Genomic DNA, 18,991 nt, shown 5'->3' on the forward strand with positions numbered 1-18,991 from the left:
GGGCCGTTGACAGAAGATCAAAGAGCAGGGCCCCCGCCCGGGACTGGCAGGAAGGCAGGCAGGCAGGCAAGAGAGAGGGGGAGCAGAGTCCGGCGGCAGGCCTCTGGCTGCAGGGAGGCCGGCAGCTGCGCGGGTCCCGGGCTCCAGAGGAGAGTCGGCCTGCGCCACTGTGCGCCAGCGGAACGCCCGCGCGTCGGTCCGCGCCTTTGGGGGTATCGCTTCTCGGCCTTTTGGCTAAGATCAAGTGTAGTATCTGTTCTTATCAGTTTAATATCTGATACGTCCCCCATCGGGGGACCACATATTAAACGGATTTTTGGAACAGGGAGCTGGATCAGGAGCTTGCTCCGTCCTCTCCACGCATCGGCCCGGTATTGCAGCGCCTCCGGGAACGGTGCACTACCTTCTCTCAGCGGTGAAAAGACAGACGTAGCTAGCAAGCAAGCGAGGTGGACCGGAGCTCCTTCCTCTCCGGTCTCGTCTCTCGTCCATCCGTGTGTCTCTGTGCCTCTGTGTCTCTCTCTCCCCCTCCCCGTTCCCGTGCTCCCTCCGTGCGCTTTCCCGCGCCTCGACTCTCTCGGCCAGCAGGCCGGCCCCCTTTTCGGCTCCCGTGCGTTTTCCCTCCAAAAAACTTAGTTTTTTCCTCCTTTTCCCTGGGAGGCAGGCGTGGCTTGTGTGTGTGTGTGTGTGTGTGTGTGTGTGTGTGTGTGTGTGTGTGTGTGTGTGTGTGTGTCCCCGTCCTTGCAGGCGGGCCCCTTTCGACAGCCGGGCGTTTTCCCTCCAAAAAACTTAGTATATACACCTTTTCTTTCTTTTTTTTCCGCAGGCAGGCAGGCAGGCAGGCAGGCAGGCGTGTGTGTGTGCGCGCGCGTCCCCGTCCCTCCCGAGAGAGAGAGCTGCCCCTTGCCTCTGCCCGCAGGTGCTGGCGGTCCGCTTTCGCTTGCAGCTGGTTGGGCACAGCTGCTGCCGGTGGGAGGGGCCTAAGCTAAGGAGGCCGGGCGGCTGGCGCCCCCCGCGGCTGCGGTCGTTGTCGGGCCGTTGACAGAAGATCAAAGAGCAGGGCCCCCGCCCGGGACTGGCAGGAAGGCAGGCAGGCAGGCAAGAGAGAGGGGGAGCAGAGTCCGGCGGCAGGCCTCTGGCTGCAGGGAGGCCGGCAGCTGCGCGGGTCCCGGGCTCCAGAGGAGAGTCGGCCTGCGCCACTGTGCGCCAGCGGAACGCCCGCGCGTCGGTCCGCGCCTTTGGGGGTATCGCTTCTCGGCCTTTTGGCTAAGATCAAGTGTAGTATCTGTTCTTATCAGTTTAATATCTGATACGTCCCCCATCGGGGGACCACATATTAAACGGATTTTTGGAACAGGGAGCTGGATCAGGAGCTTGCTCCGTCCTCTCCACGCATCGGCCCGGTATTGCAGCGCCTCCGGGAACGGTGCACTACCTTCTCTCAGCGGTGAAAAGACAGACGTAGCTAGCAAGCAAGCGAGGTGGACCGGAGCTCCTTCCTCTCCGGTCTCGTCTCTCGTCCATCCGTGTGTCTCTGTGCCTCTGTGTCTCTCTCTCCCCCTCCCCGTTCCCGTGCTCCCTCCGTGCGCTTTCCCGCGCCTCGACTCTCTCGGCCAGCAGGCCGGCCCCCTTTTCGGCTCCCGTGCGTTTTCCCTCCAAAAAACTTAGTTTTTTCCTCCTTTTCCCTGGGAGGCAGGCGTGGCTTGTGTGTGTGTGTGTGTGTGTGTGTGTGTGTGTGTGTGTGTGTGTGTGTGTGTCCCCGTCCTTGCAGGCGGGCCCCTTTCGACAGCCGGGCGTTTTCCCTCCAAAAAACTTAGTATATACACCTTTTCTTTCTTTTTTTTCCGCAGGCAGGCAGGCAGGCAGGCAGGCAGGCGTGTGTGTGTGCGCGCGCGTCCCCGTCCCTCCCGAGAGAGAGAGCTGCCCCTTGCCTCTGCCCGCAGGTGCTGGCGGTCCGCTTTCGCTTGCAGCTGGTTGGGCACAGCTGCTGCCGGTGGGAGGGGCCTAAGCTAAGGAGGCCGGGCGGCTGGCGCCCCCCGCGGCTGCGGTCGTTGTCGGGCCGTTGACAGAAGATCAAAGAGCAGGGCCCCCGCCCGGGACTGGCAGGAAGGCAGGCAGGCAGGCAAGAGAGAGGGGGAGCAGAGTCCGGCGGCAGGCCTCTGGCTGCAGGGAGGCCGGCAGCTGCGCGGGTCCCGGGCTCCAGAGGAGAGTCGGCCTGCGCCACTGTGCGCCAGCGGAACGCCCGCGCGTCGGTCCGCGCCTTTGGGGGTATCGCTTCTCGGCCTTTTGGCTAAGATCAAGTGTAGTATCTGTTCTTATCAGTTTAATATCTGATACGTCCCCCATCGGGGGACCACATATTAAACGGATTTTTGGAACAGGGAGCTGGATCAGGAGCTTGCTCCGTCCTCTCCACGCATCGGCCCGGTATTGCAGCGCCTCCGGGAACGGTGCACTACCTTCTCTCAGCGGTGAAAAGACAGACGTAGCTAGCAAGCAAGCGAGGTGGACCGGAGCTCCTTCCTCTCCGGTCTCGTCTCTCGTCCATCCGTGTGTCTCTGTGCCTCTGTGTCTCTCTCTCCCCCTCCCCGTTCCCGTGCTCCCTCCGTGCGCTTTCCCGCGCCTCGACTCTCTCGGCCAGCAGGCCGGCCCCCTTTTCGGCTCCCGTGCGTTTTCCCTCCAAAAAACTTAGTTTTTTCCTCCTTTTCCCTGGGAGGCAGGCGTGGCTTGTGTGTGTGTGTGTGTGTGTGTGTGTGTGTGTGTGTGTGTGTGTGTGTGTGTGTCCCCGTCCTTGCAGGCGGGCCCCTTTCGACAGCCGGGCGTTTTCCCTCCAAAAAACTTAGTATATACACCTTTTCTTTCTTTTTTTTCCGCAGGCAGGCAGGCAGGCAGGCAGGCAGGCGTGTGTGTGTGCGCGCGCGTCCCCGTCCCTCCCGAGAGAGAGAGCTGCCCCTTGCCTCTGCCCGCAGGTGCTGGCGGTCCGCTTTCGCTTGCAGCTGGTTGGGCACAGCTGCTGCCGGTGGGAGGGGCCTAAGCTAAGGAGGCCGGGCGGCTGGCGCCCCCCGCGGCTGCGGTCGTTGTCGGGCCGTTGACAGAAGATCAAAGAGCAGGGCCCCCGCCCGGGACTGGCAGGAAGGCAGGCAGGCAGGCAAGAGAGAGGGGGAGCAGAGTCCGGCGGCAGGCCTCTGGCTGCAGGGAGGCCGGCAGCTGCGCGGGTCCCGGGCTCCAGAGGAGAGTCGGCCTGCGCCACTGTGCGCCAGCGGAACGCCCGCGCGTCGGTCCGCGCCTTTGGGGGTATCGCTTCTCGGCCTTTTGGCTAAGATCAAGTGTAGTATCTGTTCTTATCAGTTTAATATCTGATACGTCCCCCATCGGGGGACCACATATTAAACGGATTTTTGGAACAGGGAGCTGGATCAGGAGCTTGCTCCGTCCTCTCCACGCATCGGCCCGGTATTGCAGCGCCTCCGGGAACGGTGCACTACCTTCTCTCAGCGGTGAAAAGACAGACGTAGCTAGCAAGCAAGCGAGGTGGACCGGAGCTCCTTCCTCTCCGGTCTCGTCTCTCGTCCATCCGTGTGTCTCTGTGCCTCTGTGTCTCTCTCTCCCCCTCCCCGTTCCCGTGCTCCCTCCGTGCGCTTTCCCGCGCCTCGACTCTCTCGGCCAGCAGGCCGGCCCCCTTTTCGGCTCCCGTGCGTTTTCCCTCCAAAAAACTTAGTTTTTTCCTCCTTTTCCCTGGGAGGCAGGCGTGGCTTGTGTGTGTGTGTGTGTGTGTGTGTGTGTGTGTGTGTGTGTGTGTGTGTGTGTGTCCCCGTCCTTGCAGGCGGGCCCCTTTCGACAGCCGGGCGTTTTCCCTCCAAAAAACTTAGTATATACACCTTTTCTTTCTTTTTTTTCCGCAGGCAGGCAGGCAGGCAGGCAGGCAGGCGTGTGTGTGTGCGCGCGCGTCCCCGTCCCTCCCGAGAGAGAGAGCTGCCCCTTGCCTCTGCCCGCAGGTGCTGGCGGTCCGCTTTCGCTTGCAGCTGGTTGGGCACAGCTGCTGCCGGTGGGAGGGGCCTAAGCTAAGGAGGCCGGGCGGCTGGCGCCCCCCGCGGCTGCGGTCGTTGTCGGGCCGTTGACAGAAGATCAAAGAGCAGGGCCCCCGCCCGGGACTGGCAGGAAGGCAGGCAGGCAGGCAAGAGAGAGGGGGAGCAGAGTCCGGCGGCAGGCCTCTGGCTGCAGGGAGGCCGGCAGCTGCGCGGGTCCCGGGCTCCAGAGGAGAGTCGGCCTGCGCCACTGTGCGCCAGCGGAACGCCCGCGCGTCGGTCCGCGCCTTTGGGGGTATCGCTTCTCGGCCTTTTGGCTAAGATCAAGTGTAGTATCTGTTCTTATCAGTTTAATATCTGATACGTCCCCCATCGGGGGACCACATATTAAACGGATTTTTGGAACAGGGAGCTGGATCAGGAGCTTGCTCCGTCCTCTCCACGCATCGGCCCGGTATTGCAGCGCCTCCGGGAACGGTGCACTACCTTCTCTCAGCGGTGAAAAGACAGACGTAGCTAGCAAGCAAGCGAGGTGGACCGGAGCTCCTTCCTCTCCGGTCTCGTCTCTCGTCCATCCGTGTGTCTCTGTGCCTCTGTGTCTCTCTCTCCCCCTCCCCGTTCCCGTGCTCCCTCCGTGCGCTTTCCCGCGCCTCGACTCTCTCGGCCAGCAGGCCGGCCCCCTTTTCGGCTCCCGTGCGTTTTCCCTCCAAAAAACTTAGTTTTTTCCTCCTTTTCCCTGGGAGGCAGGCGTGGCTTGTGTGTGTGTGTGTGTGTGTGTGTGTGTGTGTGTGTGTGTGTGTGTGTGTGTGTGTCCCCGTCCTTGCAGGCGGGCCCCTTTCGACAGCCGGGCGTTTTCCCTCCAAAAAACTTAGTATATACACCTTTTCTTTCTTTTTTTTCCGCAGGCAGGCAGGCAGGCAGGCAGGCAGGCGTGTGTGTGTGCGCGCGCGTCCCCGTCCCTCCCGAGAGAGAGAGCTGCCCCTTGCCTCTGCCCGCAGGTGCTGGCGGTCCGCTTTCGCTTGCAGCTGGTTGGGCACAGCTGCTGCCGGTGGGAGGGGCCTAAGCTAAGGAGGCCGGGCGGCTGGCGCCCCCCGCGGCTGCGGTCGTTGTCGGGCCGTTGACAGAAGATCAAAGAGCAGGGCCCCCGCCCGGGACTGGCAGGAAGGCAGGCAGGCAGGCAAGAGAGAGGGGGAGCAGAGTCCGGCGGCAGGCCTCTGGCTGCAGGGAGGCCGGCAGCTGCGCGGGTCCCGGGCTCCAGAGGAGAGTCGGCCTGCGCCACTGTGCGCCAGCGGAACGCCCGCGCGTCGGTCCGCGCCTTTGGGGGTATCGCTTCTCGGCCTTTTGGCTAAGATCAAGTGTAGTATCTGTTCTTATCAGTTTAATATCTGATACGTCCCCCATCGGGGGACCACATATTAAACGGATTTTTGGAACAGGGAGCTGGATCAGGAGCTTGCTCCGTCCTCTCCACGCATCGGCCCGGTATTGCAGCGCCTCCGGGAACGGTGCACTACCTTCTCTCAGCGGTGAAAAGACAGACGAAGACAGACGTAGCTAGCAAGCAAGCGAGGTGGACCGGAGCTCCTTCCTCTCCGGTCTCGTCTCTCGTCCATCCGTGTGTCTCTGTGCCTCTGTGTCTCTCTCTCCCCCTCCCCGTTCCCGTGCTCCCTCCGTGCGCTTTCCCGCGCCTCGACTCTCTCGGCCAGCAGGCCGGCCCCCTTTTCGGCTCCCGTGCGTTTTCCCTCCAAAAAATTTCCTCCTTTTCCCTGGGAGGCAGGCGTGGCTGTGTGTGTGTGTGTGTGTGTGTGTGTGTGTGTGTGTGTGTGTGTGTGTGTCCCCGTCCTTGCAGGCGGGCCCCTTTCGACAGCCGGGCGTTTTCCCTCCAAAAAACTTAGTATATACACCTTTTCTTTCTTTTTTTTCCGCAGGCAGGCAGGCAGGCAGGCAGGCAGGCGTGTGTGTGTGCGCGCGCGTCCCCGTCCCTCCCGAGAGAGAGAGCTGCCCCTTGCCTCTGCCCGCAGGTGCTGGCGGTCCGCTTTCGCTTGCAGCTGGTTGGGCACAGCTGCTGCCGGTGGGAGGGGCCTAAGCTAAGGAGGCCGGGCGGCTGGCGCCCCCCGCGGCTGCGGTCGTTGTCGGGCCGTTGACAGAAGATCAAAGAGCAGGGCCCCCGCCCGGGACTGGCAGGAAGGCAGGCAGGCAGGCAAGAGAGAGGGGGAGCAGAGTCCGGCGGCAGGCCTCTGGCTGCAGGGAGGCCGGCAGCTGCGCGGGTCCCGGGCTCCAGAGGAGAGTCGGCCTGCGCCACTGTGCGCCAGCGGAACGCCCGCGCGTCGGTCCGCGCCTTTGGGGGTATCGCTTCTCGGCCTTTTGGCTAAGATCAAGTGTAGTATCTGTTCTTATCAGTTTAATATCTGATACGTCCCCCATCGGGGGACCACATATTAAACGGATTTTTGGAACAGGGAGCTGGATCAGGAGCTTGCTCCGTCCTCTCCACGCATCGGCCCGGTATTGCAGCGCCTCCGGGAACGGTGCACTACCTTCTCTCAGCGGTGAAAAGACAGACGTAGCTAGCAAGCAAGCGAGGTGGACCGGAGCTCCTTCCTCTCCGGTCTCGTCTCTCGTCCATCCGTGTGTCTCTGTGCCTCTGTGTCTCTCTCTCCCCCTCCCCGTTCCCGTGCTCCCTCCGTGCGCTTTCCCGCGCCTCGACTCTCTCGGCCAGCAGGCCGGCCCCCTTTTCGGCTCCCGTGCGTTTTCCCTCCAAAAAACTTAGTTTTTTCCTCCTTTTCCCTGGGAGGCAGGCGTGGCTTGTGTGTGTGTGTGTGTGTGTGTGTGTGTGTGTGTGTGTGTGTGTGTGTGTGTGTGTCCCCGTCCTTGCAGGCGGGCCCCTTTCGACAGCCGGGCGTTTTCCCTCCAAAAAACTTAGTATATACACCTTTTCTTTCTTTTTTTTCCGCAGGCAGGCAGGCAGGCAGGCAGGCAGGCGTGTGTGTGTGTGCGCGCGCGTCCCCGTCCCTCCCGAGAGAGAGAGCTGCCCCTTGCCTCTGCCCGCAGGTGCTGGCGGTCCGCTTTCGCTTGCAGCTGGTTGGGCACAGCTGCTGCCGGTGGGAGGGGCCTAAGCTAAGGAGGCCGGGCGGCTGGCGCCCCCCGCGGCTGCGGTCGTTGTCGGGCCGTTGACAGAAGATCAAAGAGCAGGGCCCCCGCCCGGGACTGGCAGGAAGGCAGGCAGGCAGGCAAGAGAGAGGGGGAGCAGAGTCCGGCGGCAGGCCTCTGGCTGCAGGGAGGCCGGCAGCTGCGCGGGTCCCGGGCTCCAGAGGAGAGTCGGCCTGCGCCACTGTGCGCCAGCGGAACGCCCGCGCGTCGGTCCGCGCCTTTGGGGGTATCGCTTCTCGGCCTTTTGGCTAAGATCAAGTGTAGTATCTGTTCTTATCAGTTTAATATCTGATACGTCCCCCATCGGGGGACCACATATTAAACGGATTTTTGGAACAGGGAGCTGGATCAGGAGCTTGCTCCGTCCTCTCCACGCATCGGCCCGGTATTGCAGCGCCTCCGGGAACGGTGCACTACCTTCTCTCAGCGGTGAAAAGACAGACGTAGCTAGCAAGCAAGCGAGGTGGACCGGAGCTCCTTCCTCTCCGGTCTCGTCTCTCGTCCATCCGTGTGTCTCTGTGCCTCTGTGTCTCTCTCTCCCCCTCCCCGTTCCCGTGCTCCCTCCGTGCGCTTTCCCGCGCCTCGACTCTCTCGGCCAGCAGGCCGGCCCCCTTTTCGGCTCCCGTGCGTTTTCCCTCCAAAAAACTTAGTTTTTTCCTCCTTTTCCCTGGGAGGCAGGCGTGGCTTGTGTGTGTGTGTGTGTGTGTGTGTGTGTGTGTGTGTGTGTGTGTGTGTGTGTCCCCGTCCTTGCAGGCGGGCCCCTTTCGACAGCCGGGCGTTTTCCCTCCAAAAAACTTAGTATATACACCTTTTCTTTCTTTTTTTTCCGCAGGCAGGCAGGCAGGCAGGCAGGCAGGCGTGTGTGTGTGCGCGCGCGTCCCCGTCCCTCCCGAGAGAGAGAGCTGCCCCTTGCCTCTGCCCGCAGGTGCTGGCGGTCCGCTTTCGCTTGCAGCTGGTTGGGCACAGCTGCTGCCGGTGGGAGGGGCCTAAGCTAAGGAGGCCGGGCGGCTGGCGCCCCCCGCGGCTGCGGTCGTTGTCGGGCCGTTGACAGAAGATCAAAGAGCAGGGCCCCCGCCCGGGACTGGCAGGAAGGCAGGCAGGCAGGCAAGAGAGAGGGGGAGCAGAGTCCGGCGGCAGGCCTCTGGCTGCAGGGAGGCCGGCAGCTGCGCGGGTCCCGGGCTCCAGAGGAGAGTCGGCCTGCGCCACTGTGCGCCAGCGGAACGCCCGCGCGTCGGTCCGCGCCTTTGGGGGTATCGCTTCTCGGCCTTTTGGCTAAGATCAAGTGTAGTATCTGTTCTTATCAGTTTAATATCTGATACGTCCCCCATCGGGGGACCACATATTAAACGGATTTTTGGAACAGGGAGCTGGATCAGGAGCTTGCTCCGTCCTCTCCACGCATCGGCCCGGTATTGCAGCGCCTCCGGGAACGGTGCACTACCTTCTCTCAGCGGTGAAAAGACAGACGTAGCTAGCAAGCAAGCGAGGTGGACCGGAGCTCCTTCCTCTCCGGTCTCGTCTCTCGTCCATCCGTGTGTCTCTGTGCCTCTGTGTCTCTCTCTCCCCCTCCCCGTTCCCGTGCTCCCTCCGTGCGCTTTCCCGCGCCTCGACTCTCTCGGCCAGCAGGCCGGCCCCCTTTTCGGCTCCCGTGCGTTTTCCCTCCAAAAAACTTAGTTTTTTCCTCCTTTTCCCTGGGAGGCAGGCGTGGCTGTGTGTGTGTGTGTGTGTGTGTGTGTGTGTGTGTGTGTGTGTGTGTGTGTGTGTCCCCGTCCTTGCAGGCGGGCCCCTTTCGACAGCCGGGCGTTTTCCCTCCAAAAAACTTAGTATATACACCTTTTCTTTCTTTTTTTTCCGCAGGCAGGCAGGCAGGCAGGCAGGCAGGCGTGTGTGTGTGCGCGCGCGTCCCCGTCCCTCCCGAGAGAGAGAGCTGCCCCTTGCCTCTGCCCGCAGGTGCTGGCGGTCCGCTTTCGCTTGCAGCTGGTTGGGCACAGCTGCTGCCGGTGGGAGGGGCCTAAGCTAAGGAGGCCGGGCGGCTGGCGCCCCCCGCGGCTGCGGTCGTTGTCGGGCCGTTGACAGAAGATCAAAGAGCAGGGCCCCCGCCCGGGACTGGCAGGAAGGCAGGCAGGCAGGCAAGAGAGAGGGGGAGCAGAGTCCGGCGGCAGGCCTCTGGCTGCAGGGAGGCCGGCAGCTGCGCGGGTCCCGGGCTCCAGAGGAGAGTCGGCCTGCGCCACTGTGCGCCAGCGGAACGCCCGCGCGTCGGTCCGCGCCTTTGGGGGTATCGCTTCTCGGCCTTTTGGCTAAGATCAAGTGTAGTATCTGTTCTTATCAGTTTAATATCTGATACGTCCCCCATCGGGGGACCACATATTAAACGGATTTTTGGAACAGGGAGCTGGATCAGGAGCTTGCTCCGTCCTCTCCACGCATCGGCCCGGTATTGCAGCGCCTCCGGGAACGGTGCACTACCTTCTCTCAGCGGTGAAAAGACAGACGTAGCTAGCAAGCAAGCGAGGTGGACCGGAGCTCCTTCCTCTCCGGTCTCGTCTCTCGTCCATCCGTGTGTCTCTGTGCCTCTGTGTCTCTCTCTCCCCCTCCCCGTTCCCGTGCTCCCTCCGTGCGCTTTCCCGCGCCTCGACTCTCTCGGCCAGCAGGCCGGCCCCCTTTTCGGCTCCCGTGCGTTTTCCCTCCAAAAAACTTAGTTTTTTCCTCCTTTTCCCTGGGAGGCAGGCGTGGCTTGTGTGTGTGTGTGTGTGTGTGTGTGTGTGTGTGTGTGTGTGTGTGTGTGTCCCCGTCCTTGCAGGCGGGCCCCTTTCGACAGCCGGGCGTTTTCCCTCCAAAAAACTTAGTATATACACCTTTTCTTTCTTTTTTTTCCGCAGGCAGGCAGGCAGGCAGGCAGGCAGGCGTGTGTGTGTGCGCGCGCGTCCCCGTCCCTCCCGAGAGAGAGAGCTGCCCCTTGCCTCTGCCCGCAGGTGCTGGCGGTCCGCTTTCGCTTGCAGCTGGTTGGGCACAGCTGCTGCCGGTGGGAGGGGCCTAAGCTAAGGAGGCCGGGCGGCTGGCGCCCCCCGCGGCTGCGGTCGTTGTCGGGCCGTTGACAGAAGATCAAAGAGCAGGGCCCCCGCCCGGGACTGGCAGGAAGGCAGGCAGGCAGGCAAGAGAGAGGGGGAGCAGAGTCCGGCGGCAGGCCTCTGGCTGCAGGGAGGCCGGCAGCTGCGCGGGTCCCGGGCTCCAGAGGAGAGTCGGCCTGCGCCACTGTGCGCCAGCGGAACGCCCGCGCGTCGGTCCGCGCCTTTGGGGGTATCGCTTCTCGGCCTTTTGGCTAAGATCAAGTGTAGTATCTGTTCTTATCAGTTTAATATCTGATACGTCCCCCATCGGGGGACCACATATTAAACGGATTTTTGGAACAGGGAGCTGGATCAGGAGCTTGCTCCGTCCTCTCCACGCATCGGCCCGGTATTGCAGCGCCTCCGGGAACGGTGCACTACCTTCTCTCAGCGGTGAAAAGACAGACGTAGCTAGCAAGCAAGCGAGGTGGACCGGAGCTCCTTCCTCTCCGGTCTCGTCTCTCGTCCATCCGTGTGTCTCTGTGCCTCTGTGTCTCTCTCTCCCCCTCCCCGTTCCCGTGCTCCCTCCGTGCGCTTTCCCGCGCCTCGACTCTCTCGGCCAGCAGGCCGGCCCCCTTTTCGGCTCCCGTGCGTTTTCCCTCCAAAAAACTTAGTTTTTTCCTCCTTTTCCCTGGGAGGCAGGCGTGGCTGTGTGTGTGTGTGTGTGTGTGTGTGTGTGTGTGTGTGTGTGTGTGTGTGTGTCCCCGTCCTTGCAGGCGGGCCCCTTTCGACAGCCGGGCGTTTTCCCTCCAAAAAACTTAGTATATACACCTTTTCTTTCTTTTTTTTCCGCAGGCAGGCAGGCAGGCAGGCAGGCAGGCGTGTGTGTGTGCGCGCGCGTCCCCGTCCCTCCCGAGAGAGAGAGCTGCCCCTTGCCTCTGCCCGCAGGTGCTGGCGGTCCGCTTTCGCTTGCAGCTGGTTGGGCACAGCTGCTGCCGGTGGGAGGGGCCTAAGCTAAGGAGGCCGGGCGGCTGGCGCCCCCCGCGGCTGCGGTCGTTGTCGGGCCGTTGACAGAAGATCAAAGAGCAGGGCCCCCGCCCGGGACTGGCAGGAAGGCAGGCAGGCAGGCAAGAGAGAGGGGGAGCAGAGTCCGGCGGCAGGCCTCTGGCTGCAGGGAGGCCGGCAGCTGCGCGGGTCCCGGGCTCCAGAGGAGAGTCGGCCTGCGCCACTGTGCGCCAGCGGAACGCCCGCGCGTCGGTCCGCGCCTTTGGGGGTATCGCTTCTCGGCCTTTTGGCTAAGATCAAGTGTAGTATCTGTTCTTATCAGTTTAATATCTGATACGTCCCCCATCGGGGGACCACATATTAAACGGATTTTTGGAACAGGGAGCTGGATCAGGAGCTTGCTCCGTCCTCTCCACGCATCGGCCCGGTATTGCAGCGCCTCCGGGAACGGTGCACTACCTTCTCTCAGCGGTGAAAAGACAGACGTAGCTAGCAAGCAAGCGAGGTGGACCGGAGCTCCTTCCTCTCCGGTCTCGTCTCTCGTCCATCCGTGTGTCTCTGTGCCTCTGTGTCTCTCTCTCCCCCTCCCCGTTCCCGTGCTCCCTCCGTGCGCTTTCCCGCGCCTCGACTCTCTCGGCCAGCAGGCCGGCCCCCTTTTCGGCTCCCGTGCGTTTTCCCTCCAAAAAACTTAGTTTTTTCCTCCTTTTCCCTGGGAGGCAGGCGTGGCTTGTGTGTGTGTGTGTGTGTGTGTGTGTGTGTGTGTGTGTGTGTGTGTGTGTGTGTCCCCGTCCTTGCAGGCGGGCCCCTTTCGACAGCCGGGCGTTTTCCCTCCAAAAAACTTAGTATATACACCTTTTCTTTCTTTTTTTTCCGCAGGCAGGCAGGCAGGCAGGCAGGCAGGCGTGTGTGTGTGCGCGCGCGTCCCCGTCCCTCCCGAGAGAGAGAGCTGCCCCTTGCCTCTGCCCGCAGGTGCTGGCGGTCCGCTTTCGCTTGCAGCTGGTTGGGCACAGCTGCTGCCGGTGGGAGGGGCCTAAGCTAAGGAGGCCGGGCGGCTGGCGCCCCCCGCGGCTGCGGTCGTTGTCGGGCCGTTGACAGAAGATCAAAGAGCAGGGCCCCCGCCCGGGACTGGCAGGAAGGCAGGCAGGCAGGCAAGAGAGAGGGGGAGCAGAGTCCGGCGGCAGGCCTCTGGCTGCAGGGAGGCCGGCAGCTGCGCGGGTCCCGGGCTCCAGAGGAGAGTCGGCCTGCGCCACTGTGCGCCAGCGGAACGCCCGCGCGTCGGTCCGCGCCTTTGGGGGTATCGCTTCTCGGCCTTTTGGCTAAGATCAAGTGTAGTATCTGTTCTTATCAGTTTAATATCTGATACGTCCCCCATCGGGGGACCACATATTAAACGGATTTTTGGAACAGGGAGCTGGATCAGGAGCTTGCTCCGTCCTCTCCACGCATCGGCCCGGTATTGCAGCGCCTCCGGGAACGGTGCACTACCTTCTCTCAGCGGTGAAAAGACAGACGTAGCTAGCAAGCAAGCGAGGTGGACCGGAGCTCCTTCCTCTCCGGTCTCGTCTCTCGTCCATCCGTGTGTCTCTGTGCCTCTGTGTCTCTCTCTCCCCCTCCCCGTTCCCGTGCTCCCTCCGTGCGCTTTCCCGCGCCTCGACTCTCTCGGCCAGCAGGCCGGCCCCCTTTTCGGCTCCCGTGCGTTTTCCCTCCAAAAAACTTAGTTTTTTCCTCCTTTTCCCTGGGAGGCAGGCGTGGCTGTGTGTGTGTGTGTGTGTGTGTGTGTGTGTGTGTGTGTGTGTGTGTGTGTGTCCCCGTCCTTGCAGGCGGGCCCCTTTCGACAGCCGGGCGTTTTCCCTCCAAAAAACTTAGTATATACACCTTTTCTTTCTTTTTTTTCCGCAGGCAGGCAGGCAGGCAGGCAGGCAGGCGTGTGTGTGTGCGCGCGCGTCCCCGTCCCTCCCGAGAGAGAGAGCTGCCCCTTGCCTCTGCCCGCAGGTGCTGGCGGTCCGCTTTCGCTTGCAGCTGGTTGGGCACAGCTGCTGCCGGTGGGAGGGGCCTAAGCTAAGGAGGCCGGGCGGCTGGCGCCCCCCGCGGCTGCGGTCGTTGTCGGGCCGTTGACAGAAGATCAAAGAGCAGGGCCCCCGCCCGGGACTGGCAGGAAGGCAGGCAGGCAGGCAAGAGAGAGGGGGAGCAGAGTCCGGCGGCAGGCCTCTGGCTGCAGGGAGGCCGGCAGCTGCGCGGGTCCCGGGCTCCAGAGGAGAGTCGGCCTGCGCCACTGTGCGCCAGCGGAACGCCCGCGCGTCGGTCCGCGCCTTTGGGGGTATCGCTTCTCGGCCTTTTGGCTAAGATCAAGTGTAGTATCTGTTCTTATCAGTTTAATATCTGATACGTCCCCCATCGGGGGACCACATATTAAACGGATTTTTGGAACAGGGAGCTGGATCAGGAGCTTGCTCCGTCCTCTCCACGCATCGGCCCGGTATTGCAGCGCCTCCGGGAACGGTGCACTACCTTCTCTCAGCGGTGAAAAGACAGACGTAGCTAGCAAGCAAGCGAGGTGGACCGGAGCTCCTTCCTCTCCGGTCTCGTCTCTCGTCCATCCGTGTGTCTCTGTGCCTCTGTGTCTCTCTCTCCCCCTCCCCGTTCCCGTGCTCCCTCCGTGCGCTTTCCCGCGCCTCGACTCTCTCGGCCAGCAGGCCGGCCCCCTTTTCGGCTCCCGTGCGTTTTCCCTCCAAAAAACTTAGTTTTTTCCTCCTTTTCCCTGGGAGGCAGGCGTGGCTGTGTGTGTGTGTGTGTGTGTGTGTGTGTGTGTGTGTGTGTGTGTGTGTGTGTGTCCCCGTCCTTGCAGGCGGGCCCCTTTCGACAGCCGGGCGTTTTCCCTCCAAAAAACTTAGTATATACACCTTTTCTTTCTTTTTTTTCCGCAGGCAGGCAGGCAGGCAGGCAGGCAGGCGTGTGTGTGTGCGCGCGCGTCCCCGTCCCTCCCGAGAGAGAGAGCTGCCCCTTGCCTCTGCCCGCAGGTGCTGGCGGTCCGCTTTCGCTTGCAGCTGGTTGGGCACAGCTGCTGCCGGTGGGAGGGGCCTAAGCTAAAAGGAGGCCGGGCGGCTGGCGCCCCCCGCGGCTGCGGTCGTTGTCGGGCCGTTGACAGAAGATCAAAGAGCAGGGCCCCCGCCCGGGACTGGCAGGAAGGCAGGCAGGCAGGCAAGAGAGAGGGGGAGCAGAGTCCGGCGGCAGGCCTCTGGCTGCAGGGAGGCCGGCAGCTGCGCGGGTCCCGGGCTCCAGAGGAGAGTCGGCCTGCGCCACTGTGCGCCAGCGGAACGCCCGCGCGTCGGTCCGCGCCTTTGGGGGTATCGCTTCTCGGCCTTTTGGCTAAGATCAAGTGTAGTATCTGTTCTTATCAGTTTAATATCTGATACGTCCCCCATCGGGGGACCACATATTAAACGGATTTTTGGAACAGGGAGCTGGATCAGGAGCTTGCTCCGTCCTCTCCACGCATCGGCCCGGTATTGCAGCGCCTCCGGGAACGGTGCACTACCTTCTCTCAGCGGTGAAAAGACAGACGTAGCTAGCAAGCAAGCGAGGTGGACCGGAGCTCCTTCCTCTCCGGTCTCGTCTCTCGTCCATCCGTGTGTCTCTGTGCCTCTGTGTCTCTCTCTCCCCCTCCCCGTTCCCGTGCTCCCTCCGTGCGCTTTCCCGCGCCTCGACTCTCTCGGCCAGCAGGCCGGCCCCCTTTTCGGCTCCCGTGCGTTTTCCCTCCAAAAAACTTAGTTTTTTCCTCCTTTTCCCTGGGAGGCAGGCGTGGCTTGTGTGTGTGTGTGTGTGTGTGTGTGTGTGTGTGTGTGTGTGTGTGTGTGTGTGTCCCCGTCCTTGCAGGCGGGCCCCTTTCGACAGCCGGGCGTTTTCCCTCCAAAAAACTTAGTATATACACCTTTTCTTTCTTTTTTTTCCGCAGGCAGGCAGGCAGGCAGGCAGGCAGGCGTGTGTGTGTGCGCGCGCGTCCCCGTCCCTCCCGAGAGAGAGAGCTGCCCCTTGCCTCTGCCCGCAGGTGCTGGCGGTCCGCTTTCGCTTGCAGCTGGTTGGGCACAGCTGCTGCCGGTGGGAGGGGCCTAAGCTAAGGAGGCCGGGCGGCTGGCGCCCCCCGCGGCTGCGGTCGTTGTCGGGCCGTTGACAGAAGATCAAAGAGCAGGGCCCCCGCCCGGGACTGGCAGGAAGGCAGGCAGGCAGGCAAGAGAGAGGGGGAGCAGAGTCCGGCGGCAGGCCTCTGGCTGCAGGGAGGCCGGCAGCTGCGCGGGTCCCGGGCTCCAGAGGAGAGTCGGCCTGCGCCACTGTGCGCCAGCGGAACGCCCGCGCGTCGGTCCGCGCCTTTGGGGGTATCGCTTCTCGGCCTTTTGGCTAAGATCAAGTGTAGTATCTGTTCTTATCAGTTTAATATCTGATACGTCCCCCATCGGGGGACCACATATTAAACGGATTTTTGGAACAGGGAGCTGGATCAGGAGCTTGCTCCGTCCTCTCCACGCATCGGCCCGGTATTGCAGCGCCTCCGGGAACGGTGCACTACCTTCTCTCAGCGGTGAAAAGACAGACGTAGCTAGCAAGCAAGCGAGGTGGACCGGAGCTCCTTCCTCTCCGGTCTCGTCTCTCGTCCATCCGTGTGTCTCTGTGCCTCTGTGTCTCTCTCTCCCCCTCCCCGTTCCCGTGCTCCCTCCGTGCGCTTTCCCGCGCCTCGACTCTCTCGGCCAGCAGGCCGGCCCCCTTTTCGGCTCCCGTGCGTTTTCCCTCCAAAAAACTTAGTTTTTTCCTCCTTTTCCCTGGGAGGCAGGCGTGGCTTGTGTGTGTGTGTGTGTGTGTGTGTGTGTGTGTGTGTGTGTGTGTGTGTGTGTGTCCCCGTCCTTGCAGGCGGGCCCCTTTCGACAGCCGGGCGTTTTCCCTCCAAAAAACTTAGTATATACACCTTTTCTTTCTTTTTTTTCCGCAGGCAGGCAGGCAGGCAGGCAGGCAGGCGTGTGTGTGTGCGCGCGCGTCCCCGTCCCTCCCGAGAGAGAGAGCTGCCCCTTGCCTCTGCCCGCAGGTGCTGGCGGTCCGCTTTCGCTTGCAGCTGGTTGGGCACAGCTGCTGCCGGTGGGAGGGGCCTAAGCTAAGGAGGCCGGGCGGCTGGCGCCCCCCGCGGCTGCGGTCGTTGTCGGGCCGTTGACAGAAGATCAAAGAGCAGGGCCCCCGCCCGGGACTGGCAGGAAGGCAGGCAGGCAGGCAAGAGAGAGGGGGAGCAGAGTCCGGCGGCAGGCCTCTGGCTGCAGGGAGGCCGGCAGCTGCGCGGGTCCCGGGCTCCAGAGGAGAGTCGGCCTGCGCCACTGTGCGCCAGCGGAACGCCCGCGCGTCGGTCCGCGCCTTTGGGGGTATCGCTTCTCGGCCTTTTGGCTAAGATCAAGTGTAGTATCTGTTCTTATCAGTTTAATATCTGATACGTCCCCCATCGGGGGACCACATATTAAACGGATTTTTGGAACAGGGAGCTGGATCAGGAGCTTGCTCCGTCCTCTCCACGCATCGGCCCGGTATTGCAGCGCCTCCGGGAACGGTGCACTACCTTCTCTCAGCGGTGAAAAGACAGACGTAGCTAGCAAGCAAGCGAGGTGGACCGGAGCTCCTTCCTCTCCGGTCTCGTCTCTCGTCCATCCGTGTGTCTCTGTGCCTCTGTGTCTCTCTCTCCCCCTCCCCGTTCCCGTGCTCCCTCCGTGCGCTTTCCCGCGCCTCGACTCTCTCGGCCAGCAGGCCGGCCCCCTTTTCGGCTCCCGTGCGTTTTCCCTCCAAAAAACTTAGTTTTTTCCTCCTTTTCCCTGGGAGGCAGGCGTGGCTTGTGTGTGTGTGTGTGTGTGTGTGTGTGTGTGTGTGTGTGTGTGTGTGTGTGTGTCCCCGTCCTTGCAGGCGGGCCCCTTTCGACAGCCGGGCGTTTTCCCTCCAAAAAACTTAGTATATACACCTTTTCTTTCTTTTTTTTCCGCAGGCAGGCAGGCAGGCAGGCAGGCAGGCGTGTGTGTGTGCGCGCGCGTCCCCGTCCCTCCCGAGAGAGAGAGCTGCCCCTTGCCTCTGCCCGCAGGTGCTGGCGGTCCGCTTTCGCTTGCAGCTGGTTGGGCACAGCTGCTGCCGGTGGGAGGGGCCTAAGCTAAGGAGGCCGGGCGGCTGGCGCCCCCCGCGGCTGCGGTCGTTGTCGGGCCGTTGACAGAAGATCAAAGAGCAGGGCCCCCGCCCGGGACTGGCAGGAAGGCAGGCAGGCAGGCAAGAGAGAGGGGGAGCAGAGTCCGGCGGCAGGCCTCTGGCTGCAGGGAGGCCGGCAGCTGCGCGGGTCCCGGGCTCCAGAGGAGAGTCGGCCTGCGCCACTGTGCGCCAGCGGAACGCCCGCGCGTCGGTCCGCGCCTTTGGGGGTATCGCTTCTCGGCCTTTTGGCTAAGATCAAGTGTAGTATCTGTTCTTATCAGTTTAATATCTGATACGTCCCCCATCGGGGGACCACATATTAAACGGATTTTTGGAACAGGGAGCTGGATCAGGAGCTTGCTCCGTCCTCTCCACGCATCGGCCCGGTATTGCAGCGCCTCCGGGAACGGTGCACTACCTTCTCTCAGCGGTGAAAAGACAGACGTAGCTAGCAAGCAAGCGAGGTGGACCGGAGCTCCTTCCTCTCCGGTCTCGTCTCTCGTCCATCCGTGTGTCTCTGTGCCTCTGTGTCTCTCTCTCCCCCTCCCCGTTCCCGTGCTCCCTCCGTGCGCTTTCCCGCGCCTCGACTCTCTCGGCCAGCAGGCCGGCCCCCTTTTCGGCTCCCGTGCGTTTTCCCTCCAAAAAACTTAGTTTTTTCCTCCTTTTCCCTGGGAGGCAGGCGTGGCTTGTGTGTGTGTGTGTGTGTGTGTGTGTGTGTGTGTGTGTGTGTGTGTGTGTGTGTCCCCGTCCTTGCAGGCGGGCCCCTTTCGACAGCCGGGCGTTTTCCCTCCAAAAAACTTAGTATATACACCTTTTCTTTCTTTTTTTTCCGCAGGCAGGCAGGCAGGCAGGCAGGCAGGCGTGTGTGTGTGCGCGCGCGTCCCCGTCCCTCCCGAGAGAGAGAGCTGCCCCTTGCCTCTGCCCGCAGGTGCTGGCGGTCCGCTTTCGCTTGCAGCTGGTTGGGCACAGCTGCTGCCGGTGGGAGGGGCCTAAGCTAAGGAGGCCGGGCGGCTGGCGCCCCCCGCGGCTGCGGTCGTTGTCGGGCCGTTGACAGAAGATCAAAGAGCAGGGCCCCCGCCCGGGACTGGCAGGAAGGCAGGCAGGCAGGCAAGAGAGAGGGGGAGCAGAGTCCGGCGGCAGGCCTCTGGCTGCAGGGAGGCCGGCAGCTGCGCGGGTCCCGGGCTCCAGAGGAGAGTCGGCCTGCGCCACTGTGCGCCAGCGGAACGCCCGCGCGTCGGTCCGCGCCTTTGGGGGTATCGCTTCTCGGCCTTTTGGCTAAGATCAAGTGTAGTATCTGTTCTTATCAGTTTAATATCTGATACGTCCCCCATCGGGGGACCACATATTAAACGGATTTTTGGAACAGGGAGCTGGATCAGGAGCTTGCTCCGTCCTCTCCACGCATCGGCCCGGTATTGCAGCGCCTCCGGGAACGGTGCACTACCTTCTCTCAGCGGTGAAAAGACAGACGTAGCTAGCAAGCAAGCGAGGTGGACCGGAGCTCCTTCCTCTCCGGTCTCGTCTCTCGTCCATCCGTGTGTCTCTGTGCCTCTGTGTCTCTCTCTCCCC

General features: G+C 62.6%; 19 non-coding genes across 19 annotated transcripts; all 19 read left to right on the forward strand.

The window, feature by feature from the left end:
• The first annotated feature begins 214 nt into the window (after nucleotides 1–214).
• LOC148818179 (U2 spliceosomal RNA) lies at nucleotides 215–405 on the forward strand. The gene has a single exon (XR_016094509.1). It is a non-coding gene; the product is annotated as a U2 spliceosomal RNA (small nuclear RNA).
• Nucleotides 406–1,246: 841 nt separating this feature from the next.
• Nucleotides 1,247–1,437, forward strand: LOC148818180 (U2 spliceosomal RNA). Its single transcript, XR_016094510.1, has one exon. It is a non-coding gene; the product is annotated as a U2 spliceosomal RNA (small nuclear RNA).
• Nucleotides 1,438–2,270: 833 nt separating this feature from the next.
• LOC148818181 (U2 spliceosomal RNA) lies at nucleotides 2,271–2,461 on the forward strand. Its single transcript, XR_016094511.1, has one exon. It is a non-coding gene; the product is annotated as a U2 spliceosomal RNA (small nuclear RNA).
• Nucleotides 2,462–3,296: 835 nt separating this feature from the next.
• LOC148818182 (U2 spliceosomal RNA) lies at nucleotides 3,297–3,487 on the forward strand. Its single transcript, XR_016094512.1, has one exon. It is a non-coding gene; the product is annotated as a U2 spliceosomal RNA (small nuclear RNA).
• An 835-nt stretch (nucleotides 3,488–4,322) lies between these two features.
• Nucleotides 4,323–4,513, forward strand: LOC148818183 (U2 spliceosomal RNA). Its single transcript, XR_016094513.1, has one exon. It is a non-coding gene; the product is annotated as a U2 spliceosomal RNA (small nuclear RNA).
• Nucleotides 4,514–5,350: 837 nt separating this feature from the next.
• On the forward strand, nucleotides 5,351–5,541 carry LOC148818184 (U2 spliceosomal RNA). The gene has a single exon (XR_016094514.1). It is a non-coding gene; the product is annotated as a U2 spliceosomal RNA (small nuclear RNA).
• An 832-nt stretch (nucleotides 5,542–6,373) lies between these two features.
• LOC148818185 (U2 spliceosomal RNA) lies at nucleotides 6,374–6,564 on the forward strand. Its single transcript, XR_016094515.1, has one exon. It is a non-coding gene; the product is annotated as a U2 spliceosomal RNA (small nuclear RNA).
• Nucleotides 6,565–7,403: 839 nt separating this feature from the next.
• LOC148818186 (U2 spliceosomal RNA) lies at nucleotides 7,404–7,594 on the forward strand. Its single transcript, XR_016094516.1, has one exon. It is a non-coding gene; the product is annotated as a U2 spliceosomal RNA (small nuclear RNA).
• An 833-nt stretch (nucleotides 7,595–8,427) lies between these two features.
• LOC148818187 (U2 spliceosomal RNA) lies at nucleotides 8,428–8,618 on the forward strand. Its single transcript, XR_016094517.1, has one exon. It is a non-coding gene; the product is annotated as a U2 spliceosomal RNA (small nuclear RNA).
• An 834-nt stretch (nucleotides 8,619–9,452) lies between these two features.
• Nucleotides 9,453–9,643, forward strand: LOC148818188 (U2 spliceosomal RNA). Its single transcript, XR_016094518.1, has one exon. It is a non-coding gene; the product is annotated as a U2 spliceosomal RNA (small nuclear RNA).
• An 831-nt stretch (nucleotides 9,644–10,474) lies between these two features.
• LOC148818189 (U2 spliceosomal RNA) lies at nucleotides 10,475–10,665 on the forward strand. Its single transcript, XR_016094519.1, has one exon. It is a non-coding gene; the product is annotated as a U2 spliceosomal RNA (small nuclear RNA).
• An 832-nt stretch (nucleotides 10,666–11,497) lies between these two features.
• On the forward strand, nucleotides 11,498–11,688 carry LOC148818190 (U2 spliceosomal RNA). Its single transcript, XR_016094520.1, has one exon. It is a non-coding gene; the product is annotated as a U2 spliceosomal RNA (small nuclear RNA).
• An 835-nt stretch (nucleotides 11,689–12,523) lies between these two features.
• Nucleotides 12,524–12,714, forward strand: LOC148818191 (U2 spliceosomal RNA). Its single transcript, XR_016094521.1, has one exon. It is a non-coding gene; the product is annotated as a U2 spliceosomal RNA (small nuclear RNA).
• Nucleotides 12,715–13,546: 832 nt separating this feature from the next.
• On the forward strand, nucleotides 13,547–13,737 carry LOC148818192 (U2 spliceosomal RNA). The gene has a single exon (XR_016094522.1). It is a non-coding gene; the product is annotated as a U2 spliceosomal RNA (small nuclear RNA).
• Nucleotides 13,738–14,573: 836 nt separating this feature from the next.
• LOC148818193 (U2 spliceosomal RNA) lies at nucleotides 14,574–14,764 on the forward strand. The gene has a single exon (XR_016094523.1). It is a non-coding gene; the product is annotated as a U2 spliceosomal RNA (small nuclear RNA).
• An 835-nt stretch (nucleotides 14,765–15,599) lies between these two features.
• LOC148818194 (U2 spliceosomal RNA) lies at nucleotides 15,600–15,790 on the forward strand. Its single transcript, XR_016094524.1, has one exon. It is a non-coding gene; the product is annotated as a U2 spliceosomal RNA (small nuclear RNA).
• Nucleotides 15,791–16,625: 835 nt separating this feature from the next.
• LOC148818195 (U2 spliceosomal RNA) lies at nucleotides 16,626–16,816 on the forward strand. The gene has a single exon (XR_016094525.1). It is a non-coding gene; the product is annotated as a U2 spliceosomal RNA (small nuclear RNA).
• Nucleotides 16,817–17,651: 835 nt separating this feature from the next.
• Nucleotides 17,652–17,842, forward strand: LOC148818196 (U2 spliceosomal RNA). Its single transcript, XR_016094526.1, has one exon. It is a non-coding gene; the product is annotated as a U2 spliceosomal RNA (small nuclear RNA).
• Nucleotides 17,843–18,677: 835 nt separating this feature from the next.
• LOC148818197 (U2 spliceosomal RNA) lies at nucleotides 18,678–18,868 on the forward strand. Its single transcript, XR_016094527.1, has one exon. It is a non-coding gene; the product is annotated as a U2 spliceosomal RNA (small nuclear RNA).
• Nucleotides 18,869–18,991: the final 123 nt, after the last annotated feature.

Source organism: Atractosteus spatula, chromosome 19, assembly GCF_055471065.1.
Source record: "Atractosteus spatula isolate fAtrSpa1 chromosome 19, fAtrSpa1.hap1, whole genome shotgun sequence".
Classification (NCBI taxonomy): Eukaryota; Metazoa; Chordata; class Actinopteri; order Semionotiformes; family Lepisosteidae; genus Atractosteus; species Atractosteus spatula.